Genomic DNA, 11,311 nt, shown 5'->3' with positions numbered 1-11,311 from the left:
ACCTTTTCATCTCTGCTGCAATCAGCTCCTACCTTTATACCATGACTTTTGACTACTGCCTCCCAACGAGGGGGCAGGCTTTATGCAGCAGCTAGAGTCTGTAGTAAAAGCGCATGTTTCTTTGACGCTTCCTCCATCACTCCCAACAAATACAGTGTCGGAGAAAAGAATTCACGTTGTTTGAGCAGTGATAAAAGGGCAGCCTGGAGAAGGGTTTGGGTTTTCACAGCCTTTGAAACGAGGCACTTGCATTTTGCTATGGCTAATTTAGGACCTGCCTAGTCCAGTAGAGAAAGCATGTTATGCTACTGAACATTCACTAGCCACGGCTGCTGCTTCAGCAGCAGGAGGTACCTGTAACCAGGCAATTCCTGCAGAGGAAACTCTGCTGCCACCATCCACTCACATCCCAGATGGTCACAGCTGGATGGGAACGTGCTGCTCTTGTGCTTTTAACCAGAGTTTTCAAGGGCATGGATGAATATTAGGCTGTTTATTTCAAAGGAAAGAATAAAGAGTTTATACTCACCAGGTGGATGGTAACACAAAGGAATGCTATTTACACAATATTTGTGTTACATTAGCCCCAGGACCCCATTGTGCTCAGCGCTGTACAACCACAGGATAAAGAGACAGTCCCTGCCCCCAAACAATTTACAATCTAAGACAGGTGACAACAAGGAAACAATGAGACACTAACCAGGAAGCTCTTTTCCCAAAGAAACACGTGTACAGAAGAAAATAACTAAATCAATGTAGACAAAAACTTGTCCTAAACTCTGTAAGTAGCTGATAAACTAAGCTCCACCCACAGTGGCACTTACACAACTTTGAGTGTGTTTCAGGTGAGCCTAGTTTGTCCAATCAATACCCTTTTCCTGATCAAATGTAGGATGGTGCCCCAATTTGGATTGCTGTATGAGTGACAAATAGTAGGATTTCTCCTTCCGCTCTGCCAGGCCTTTAAAGCACAAGTCTGGTCTGATCTCTTAAGCTCCACGCGATCGTGTCTGCCTCAGATGCCCTGACTCTGACCTTTCCTGGTCACTTTAAAGGCTAGCACAGTCATGGTGTGTTAACAGGACAGGCTTACAATATCATCCCTGGCTGTGTCTCTGCACTGAATACAATCCAAAAAAGCTACAGCCCCTTATGACTGAACACAATACCCTTCGCCTGCATCACAGGTATGTTGTCTGCAAGCCTGCACTGTCTGTTGTTGACAGCCATGGGACTTAAGACATTGCCATGATTTATTATTTGCATCCCAGTAATAGTCAATCACCGAGCGCTGTCCCTACGCACGTGACAACTAAGTTCCTGCTTACAATCTAAGCAGCAATGTATTAAAAAATACAAGGAGAAACATTAAATTGGATACAATGACTAGAGGCACTGTAGACCTGTATATGCATCTTTTGATTTATTGTGTCTTGCAGGAGGAGGGAAGCAGACTGGCTATGTTTTTCTAGGGCACCTATTCAAATGACACGCACAGCTGAGGTTCAGAGCCAGACAGAAGTTATTAGTGAATATTCTACTCAACTTGTGTTTTGAAATGTGTATTTTTTTGTGACTATTGATTAGCTCTACAAGGGGTTTGAGGGGGATCAGTGCATAATTTATTACAGAAACTGTGGAACTTGGCAAATTTGAATATTTGACCATCTAGCATTACTGCTGATGGTTGAATAAGTAAATTATTTGGCAAGTTTCATTAAGTTTTTATAATAAATTATGCTCTGATTAGGTTTATACAAAAACATAAAAAGACTGCTTCAGTAGCTGGTGTGCCTAGATAATCTGCATGGATAATCTGTAGAATTTGTAGGGATGGTAACCCGGGGTAGGGTCGGTGCATGACAATTACTGGAGAAACAAAGGTTGTTTCCAGTAGATGGCGCTACGAGCTTAAAATCTATAATAAAGATGCCAACCATTCCTCTGGCTGAGGGCACAGGCAATGATTAGGTTGTTTGCTAGGGAGAGAAGGAACAACGAGCTTTATATATTTTATACACAACTTGGGGCTTGCATCCCTGCTTCTATTGACAGTTGCAGGCCATACCCTATGTCACTGAAAAGTACTTTTCCCCTTAATTTGTGCTAGGATCTGTGATGTGAATATGATTGTGCTGATGAGATATTCATGAGTTCTTCTTCGAGTGATTGCTCATATCCATTCCAGTTAGGTGTACGCGCCGCGCGTGCACATTCGTCGGAAAACTTTTACCCTAGCAACTCAGTGGGCCGGCAGGTCGCCCCCTAGAGTGGCGCCACCATGGCGCTCCATATATACTCCTGCCGGCCCACCCGCTCCTCAGTTCCTTCTTACCGCCCGTGTCGGTCGTTGGAACAGTGGAGCGCGGCTTAGCTGACCTCCACTTCCCTAGCTACTCGTTTTCTCGTATATAATTATGCAGTTATAACACTTTTATATATATATTTGTATGATTATACGTGTTTTCTTTGCTAACATGGTTAGTTTAGTTAGCGGGGTTCAGGAAGTAGCCCCTTCCATGAGCCCAGTGCCGGAGCCATGCATGGCTCACCGGGTTTTAAAAGGGGCCCGGCTTGCCAGAAGCCGCGGCCGAAGAGAGATCTACATGACTCCTGTTTGAAGTGCCTCAGGGAATCACGCTTGACAGATAAGTGCCCCATTTGCAAGGCTTTTAAGCCGAGAACAAAAGGTGCGGGACTTTCACTTACCCCTCCACCTTGGGCGCCGAGCGATGTTCAAGCGGCGGGCAGAAGCGCCTCCTCGGCACCGGACCCCGCCGGTACCACCAAGGCCTTTCGGCACCGACCGTCGCCGGCACCGATGTCGACTCGGCACCGCTCCCTTCTTCCGAGGTCGAGAGAGTCTACGATTCCTGCTGGTGCCTGGCGGCTCCCCGGCACGCGCCGTGGTTGAGCCCCCTGCTCCCGCTGCTTCCGTGCCACCTGCATCGCAGCCAGAGAGCTCGCCTAAGTTGCGTTATCCGGCACCGTCACCTGCAGAGGCACCGATGTCTTCGGCTCCGTCGATTCCAGTCCCCCAGGACCATGGAATCTGGTGCCTGGCAGCTCCCCGGCTCGCGCCGTGGTAGAGCTTACTGCTCCTGCTGCTTCTGTGCCAGCTGCACCACAGCTAGACAGCTCGTCTAAGATGGCTCGCCCGGCACCGACGACGTCGGCACCGTCGATCCCGGTCCCATGAGGGCCGTAGAATCCGGTGCCTGACGGCTCCCCGGCACGCGCCGTGGTTGAGCGTATTGCTCCTGCTGCTTCCGTGCCAGCGGCACCGCAGCCAGAGAGCTCGTCTAAGTCGGATCGCCCGGCGCCGACACCTGCTACGGCACCGATGACGTCGTCACCGTTGATCCCGGTCCCACAAGGGCCGTAGAATCCGGTGCCTGACGGCTCCCCGGCACGCGCCGTGGTTGAGCGTATTGCTCCTGCTGCTTCCGTGCCAGCGGCACCGCAGCCAGAGGGCTCGTCTACGTCGGATCGCCCGGCACCGACACCTGCTGCGGCACCGATGTCGTCGGCACCGTCGATCTCGGTCCCACAAGGGCCGTAGAATCCGGTGCCTGACAGCTCCCCGGCACGCGCCGTGGTTGAGCGTATTGCTCCTGCTGCTCCGTGCCAGCGGCACCGCAGCCAGAGGCCTCGTCTACGTCGGATCACCCGGCACCGACACCTGCTGCGGCACCGATGGCGTCGGCACCGTCGATCCCGGTCCCACAAGGGCCGTAGAATCCGGTGCCTGACGGCTCCCCGGCACGCGCCGTGGTTGAGCGTATTGCTCCTGCTGCTTCCGTGCCAACGGCACCGCAGCCAGAGAGCTCATCTACGTCGGATCGCCCGGCACCGACACCTGCTGCGGCACCGATGACGTCGGCACCGTCGATCCCGGTCCCACAAGGGCCGTAGTATCCGGTGCCTGACGGCTCCCCGGCACGCGCCGTGGTCGAGCTAATGCTCCGGCTGCTTCCGTGCCAACGGCACCGCGGCCAGAGGGCTGGTCTAAGTCGGATCGCCCGGCACCGACACCTGCTGCGGCACCGATGACGTCGGCACCGTCGATTCCGGTCCCGCAAGGGCCGTAGAATCCGGTGCCTGACGGCTCCCCGGCACGCGCCGTGGTTGAGCTCCTGCTCCGGCTGCTTCCATGCCAACCGAAGCCTCTGAGGCACCGACAACATCGGCACCGTCGATTCCAGTCCCACAAGGGCTATCGAATCCGGTGCCCGACGGCTCCCCGGCACGCGCCGTAGTTGAGCGTATTACTCCCGCTGCTTCAGTGCTGACGGCACCGCAGCCAGACAGCTTATCTAGCTCGGTTCGCCCGGCACCGGCACCTACCGGTACCGTGGATGACCTCGGTACCGTGGATGACCTCGGTACCGTGGATCCCGGCCCCACGAGGGCCGTCGAATCCGGTGCCTGACAGCTCCCCAGTACGCTCTGTGGTTGAGCCTGCTGTTCCCTGCACGCCGGAGATGTTACCAACGGCGAGGGCGCTCAGTGCCATGACAGAGTCGGTGTTGCCTGACCCGGGCACCGCCGGTACGGGTAATACAGTCTCTTCAAGGGATTGTCCCCTGTCAGTACAGCAGAGCGGCACCGTTCATGATCACGGTCCCGCAGACACTCCAAGTCCTGTCGGCACGCCGGACACCACTGGCAGTCCCGGTGCTGTTTTCCTCGGTACTGGTCACACTCGCTGCACCGGTCGGTATCCCGTTCGCCGACCCGCTATCGGCACCGTTCCGACATCTGGCACCGGGGCAGGTACCTTGACTCCTGTAGCTCTTCTCCGAGCCTCGAGATCTCGGTCGACCTCCCAACACCGTTCTGGTTGCAGGTCTGGATCTCGTTCCAGGTACCGATACACCTCCCGATGCCGGTCCCCGGTGCCGAGTTGGGCAAGGTCCGAGTGAGTCAGAGACTCGGCCCGTGCCTTCTTTCGTACCTCCATGGCCGTCCGGACACGCATCCGTGTCATCTCATATGCGCAGATTTTATGCTCAGGACCACGATCCTGATATGATGGCCAGCGGGCGCCAGCCCCGAAGCAGAAAGAGCCTTGGCGAATGCAAGGTGTACTCTGCAGGGGCCCTGCACCTCTGGGTAGCAAAGCAACAAGCCTTGCTTAGCTGCGATAATTATAGCACCTGGGTGGAGGAGTTTCTCCCTCGAACCTCCCACCTGGAGTTCGCTGCCGTCTTGGAGGACGGGGGGAAAGAATTTACCCTTTGTTGGTAAAGGCATCTTCGCGGCAGAGACAGCCCCAGACTGCGAAGCCTGCTGGACAATAGGGTCCTAATGCGTCTCAGCATGTATACGCCAGCGACCAAACGCAGGCCTTTATGGCCCCAGCCGCCATACTCTGTGCCTAGCCAGAGGCAGAACTCTGGAGAACGGCAAGGCCAAGGTGGTCGCAGACAAAAGTCAGGCCCCCTAAAAAGCCAAAGTCAAGGTCCCTCGCAATTACCACTGGGACAAAAGACGGACCTTCCAAGGTTCGCCGGAGGGCGGTGTACCAGTCGCAGGACGGGATCCTGATCCCGCTTTCTCCTGGCATGGCCCCAGTTACTTTCAGATCGCTGGGTCCTGCGCACGATGGAGCATAGGTACCACCTTTAAATTGCTCCAGCCCTGTCCCCCTTCAGCGGACGAAAGGGGCTAGGGGTTTTACTCCCGTTATGCCCTAGTCCCCCACTCGAACACAGGTCTCAGACCTCCCTGGTCCTGCATGGACTCAACCGGTTTGGGATAAGGTTGAAGTTCTGCATGGTATCCCTGGGAACCATTATTCCATCCTTGCCTCCTGGGGGCTACTATGCCGCCCTGGATAGGAAGGACGCGTACTTTCGCAATGCCATCTTCCCTCTGCACGGGAGATGCCTCCGCTTTATAGCCAGCGGTGAATACTCCCGGTTTACGGCCGTAGTCGCCGCCTACCGTAGCTATGTCGGATATGCGGTTTTCCGTATTGGGACGATTCGCTTATCCGAGGAGACTCTGAGACACAAACCACTCAGCCCGTGGGCATCGTCACGGTCTTATTCACAGCTCAAGGCCTGATGATTACTATAGAGCAATCCACTCTGGTTCCCACGCAAAGGTTGGGCTTCCTAGGGGCGATCTTGGTCTCCTACCTAGCCGGAGCCTGCTTCTCACAACTGCGGTTTTAGGCGATGGCAACAATCATCTGAGGTCTGAAGGCTTTCCCAACGACCTCAGCTCGTTCTTGTCTCAGTCTCCTGGGTCCATGGTTGCCTGCAAGTTTGTAACCAAACACGCCAAGCTCCGCCTCCGTCCTCTCCAAGTCCGGCCCACCTCGGCGTACCGCTTGGACAGGGAGCCAGTGGTCATGGTAGTCACCGTTCCCTCGAACGCCTTAGGCTCCCTAGAGTGGTGGCTAACTCCCTCCTTGGTGTGGACAGGGATGCGGTTTCATCCGCCCCAGCCCTCACTGCCCCTGACGGCGGACGCATCCTCTCTCTGCTCGAGTGCTCATGGTCACCTCCGAGCTTAAGGCCTTCGGTCTTCTAGGGAGCTGGCATTCCTCATTAATGCCCCAAAAATGAGAGTAGTCCGCCTGGCATGCCAGGGGTTCCAGCGGCAGCTGCGAGGCCGTTGTATCTCGGTGTTTACAGCCAACACTATGGCCAGGTGCTTCATAAGTATTCAGGGGGGACATAGTCCTTCCCCCTTTTTTGTCAGGAGGCCATCCATTTCCGGGTCTTTTGCATGGCCCACTCGATGGAGCTGGCGACGTCCTTTCTCCCAGGCGTTCGGAACGTCTTAACTCTTTGACTCGGCAGGCTTTTCCTGTCTTACGAGTGATCACTCTGCCCCATGTGAGGCGTCCCGCTTTCCGGAAGTGGAGATGGTTCCTCACACAGACCTGTTCGCTCACCGCGAGAGCAGGAAATGCCAGGTGTTCTGCTCCTTCCAAGGTCTCTCCTCGGAATCGATCTTGGACGCATTCCTGATGCCGTGGAACGGCCAACTGCATTATGCCTTCCCACTGTTCCCACTGGTTCGTTACGTCCTGCTCAAACTCCGCAGGGGCAGAGCGTGCATCATCATGATCACTCCAGAGTGGTCCAGGCAGCACTGACATACCACGCTGCTCGGCCTGTCAGCCCAGACCTCATCACTCAGGGCAATGACAGGCTTCGTCACTCGGACCTGCAGCCTCTTCGCCTCACGGTGGCTCCTGCGTACCTGAGTCGGGGTGACAGGCAGCCTTCCACCTGGTCAACGTACCGAGCCAGGTGGAAGCGTTTCCTTTACAGCTGCAGTACGCTCGATCTTGCTCCTGCTGAGGTCTCGATCCCCTCTATTTGGCCTGCCTCTGGCCTTCAGCGGCAGGATCTGGCGGTATCATCGCTGAGGATACTCTCAGCAGCCATCCCTACCTTCCAGCAGGCTAAGATGGACGTTCAGTGTCCCACGCTCTATGGGTTCGAGGTCCCTCCAGGGCTTGGAGCGCTTGCACCCTCGGGTGCACCGCCCAGCCCCGCCCTGGGACCTCAACCTAGTCTTGGCCAGACGGGTCTCTGAGATCAGAGCTCTTACGAAGGTTCCACAAAGACAAGGTGCAGTTATGACCGCACCCGGCTTTCCTCCCTAAAGTGTTTTGACCTTTCGTGTTACCCACAGCTCAACGCAATGGGCATAACCGTTGCACTCCTTGGACATCTGTGGAGTGCTCGCATTATATTGTGCTGACAGAATCATTGCCTAAGGCGCCCCAGCTCTGCCCCGGTAGCGGGCCAAAGGGAGGGCTTGCTTGTTTTCCTCTCAGAGGATCTCATCTTGGGTGATGGCGGACATCCCCACTTGTTATGATTTGGCTCATAGTTCCCCAAGCCACATCACCGTGCATTCTACCAGGGCTCAGGCTTCATCTGCCGCCTTGCTGGCTCGTGTTTCTACCCACGAGACCTGTCGTGAAGCTCCATTGGTCCTCGGTCCTTACCTTTGCTTCGCAGTATGCCCTGGTTCAGCAGTCAAGAGAGGCTGTAGCCTCTGGCTCGGCAGTTTTATTCTGCCACATTTCACTCCGACCCCACCGCCTTTGTAAGGCTTGGGATTCACCTAACTGGAATGGATATGAGCAATCACTCGAAGAAGAAAAGACGGTTACTCACCTTTGTAACTTTTGTTCTTCGAGATGTGTTGCTCATATCCATTCCACACCCGCCCTCCTTCCCCACTGTCGGAGTAGCCGGCAAGAAGGAACTGAGGAGCGGGTGGGCCGGCAGGAGTATATATGGAGCGCCATGGTGGCGCCACTCTAGGGGGCGACCTGCCGGCCCACTGAGTTGCTAGGGTAAAAGTTTTCCGACGAATGTGCACGCGCGGCGCGTACACCTAACTGGAATGGATATGAGCAACACATCTCGAAGAACAACAGTTACAAAGGTGAGTAACCGTCTTTTCCAGACAGCTGCCATACTAATCAATAGGTACTGGTGTGTTGATTTGCTAGTTTTGTGATTTTTCAGGGATAAATTTTAACAGTGAGTTGAGTTTAACTTTCCACTGATTCCCCATATTTCTTAGCCAGGTTTACACCCTTTAAGGCAGTGGTTCCCAAACTGGGGTTTGTGAACCCCTGGTGGTTCGCAAAATGTTACAGGGGGTTCTTGGGGAAAAAATTCCCTAATGGCGGACAGAGCTGTCCCTAGGGACCGTGGGCAGCATGGGGCCAGTAGCCCGGAGCCCCTGGACTTCCAAGAGCTAAGCAGATCAAAGCAAGTATCTCTATCACACCGAGGAGATTTAAACTTCAAGACTTCTTATAAGCAATGGAAAGGGAGGTGGATATTTTTTGCTGTTTTTTAAATTAAATAGGGAGCTAGAATTTGTTTTTAAAATTATTATGGAGAACAAGTTGAAGCTTTGTTGTAACGTGCAGTTTGCCTGGACTGCTCAAGACCTGAATGTTTGTGTACGAGGAACTCTTAAAGTTGGCTTCTTAAATACCTTCATGCTCTTTCACATCTGATACTCCTTGATGAAACATAGAAGCCGCCTTGTCTTATAACAGGCTTATTCAAAATGATACAAGCTATGAAAGTGTTGCTGTTTTCATAATGTTGTAATACTGTAATGATTAATAATAGTGTCATAATAAGCTTGTCATAAAAAAATTACATTTCCAAGATCACTGCTTTTATAATTTATACTCAGGTAAAGGAGAAAATCCCTGGAAATATTCATTTTTAGGAGGGGGTTCATGAGACTTGACATTTTAGTGAAAGGTGTTCACAGGTTGTTAAAATTTGGGAACCACTGCTCGAAGGGATGGAGTGTTAAGATATAGATATGCAGGCCTGCCTTGAAAAGCTATATTTTAAGAATTTAGGTATGTTTATCATTTAGCTAGTTTTTAGTGGTATAAGGGCCTTCTCTCACTGTGACAGTCTGATGCCGTGTTCTTAAGCTAAGGCCTTTGGCTAAGCAGCAGAGGCAGCCATAAGCTGGGAAGTGTATGGTCACATTCCAAACTAATCACATTGAAATAAGGTGCTATTGGGCTATTAAAAATAGTCCTGTCCTGATAATGCTGATCACCTCCAGAGAACGGTGGTTAAAGAAACGGCAGTTTGATAGCCTCCTGTCTGGCAAGAAATCACTTCTCAATAGCTGTGGTTGTGAAACCATCATTTCTGTATGTTTTATCTTTATGGCCTCCACTTTGCTATGGTTTATTTGCATGGTCTCTTTCTGGTTCTGTGATTTTCTGTCACTGCATAATTAATTATATTGGGTGTAAACCAATTAAGGTGATGGGATATAATTGGTTAAATAACCATGTTACAATATGTTAGGATTGGTTAGTTAAATTTCAGTAAAATGATTGGTTAAGATATAGCTAAGCAGAACTCAAGCTTTACTATATAAGTCTGCAGTCAATCAGGAAGTAAGTGGGGGAATTGGACTCATGTTTTGCTAAGGGGAGGAATGGGAACAGGGAATGGGGACAGGAACACAAACAAGGCTCTGTGGCATCAGAGCTGGGAAGGGGGACACTGAGGAAGGAAAATGGAATCATTGTTTGCTAAAAGTTCACCCCAATAAACATAATTGTTTGCACCTTTGGACAGTGTTGCTCTCTGGTCACGCGAAAAGGACCAGGGCAGTAAGAGGGTGAAAAAAAAAATCCCTCTAGCAATGGACCTGTTTGAAATCTAGATACATGTTCTTAAAGAAGCCTAACTCCTTTGTCCCTTGCCATGTATGGACCACATGTGCTGTACAGCCATTGATTATCATTTTGCATGGCAGCAGTGCTTAGCAGCCTCACCCTGACCAGGACCCCCTCGGGCTAGGCTCTACAAACACAGAACAAAGAGTTGGTCCCTGCCCCAAGGGATGAATTTACCCGCAACACCCCTGTGAGGGAAAGAAGTACTAACGCACGCACGGAGAGGTGAAGTCCTCCAGGGAGCGTGTGGTCAGGCCAGGTACAGACTCAGGCGTCCTGGAGCCCAGCGCTGTGCTGGGGCCATACATCCATTCCCTCTAGGATTTGTTAAGCAAGAGCACTAAGGAGCAGGTAGAGTGACCAGATGTCTTGTTTTTAAAGGGACAGTCTTGTTTTGGGGGACTTTTTCTTATATAGGCATCTATTACCCACCCCTTGTCCTGTTTTTTCACAGTTGCTATCTGGTCACTGTACTAAGGGGTGGGTAGGATGCAGGGCCTGTTTGTTTTCCAGCTGTAAGGGCCTGGGAGGCCTCTGGTGGGGGATTGTAAATGTCTACAAGACTCTCAGTGCTGGGTTATTCTGTACGTTAATCACAGGTCAAAGAAGGTTACAGGTGTCTTCTATTAGTATAAAGAAATCCACTTCAATGTATGAGAGCCCCTGCAGCAAAGGACAGGGTATCCTGCCTAGGGAGGGAGCAGGTGGAGTCAAACTCTCAGGGCAATGCCTGACTTTCTCCCTCTCCTAGTTCTAAGTAATGCAGTGAACGCTACATTTTCAGCAGATAGGTGAGGTGAAGGTGGAGGTTTCTGTCTGCCTCCTTCAATGCTCACCTGCTATTTGCCCCCTCCTCAGGAACTGGCAACAAGAGTACGGGGATGGGGGGATTCCTTATTAAACAGCCTTTGGGAAACAGAGCACAATCCCCAGCACCGCTGCTGTTAGTGCAACCCCTGCACCCCAGCAGAAATCCGGTGGGATTTGCACCTGTCTTGCATATGATGTAAAGCCCTTGTGGAGAAAGGTGCCTCAAGGACAGTCCACAGGGGAGAGACAGCCCAAGTGGCAGCAGGGCAAGGCTCCTCACACTGTCTA

Source organism: Gopherus evgoodei, chromosome 9 (genome assembly GCF_007399415.2).
Source record: "Gopherus evgoodei ecotype Sinaloan lineage chromosome 9, rGopEvg1_v1.p, whole genome shotgun sequence".
NCBI classification, from domain to species: Eukaryota; Metazoa; Chordata; order Testudines; family Testudinidae; genus Gopherus; species Gopherus evgoodei.
This window is presented reverse-complemented; position numbering follows the sequence as displayed.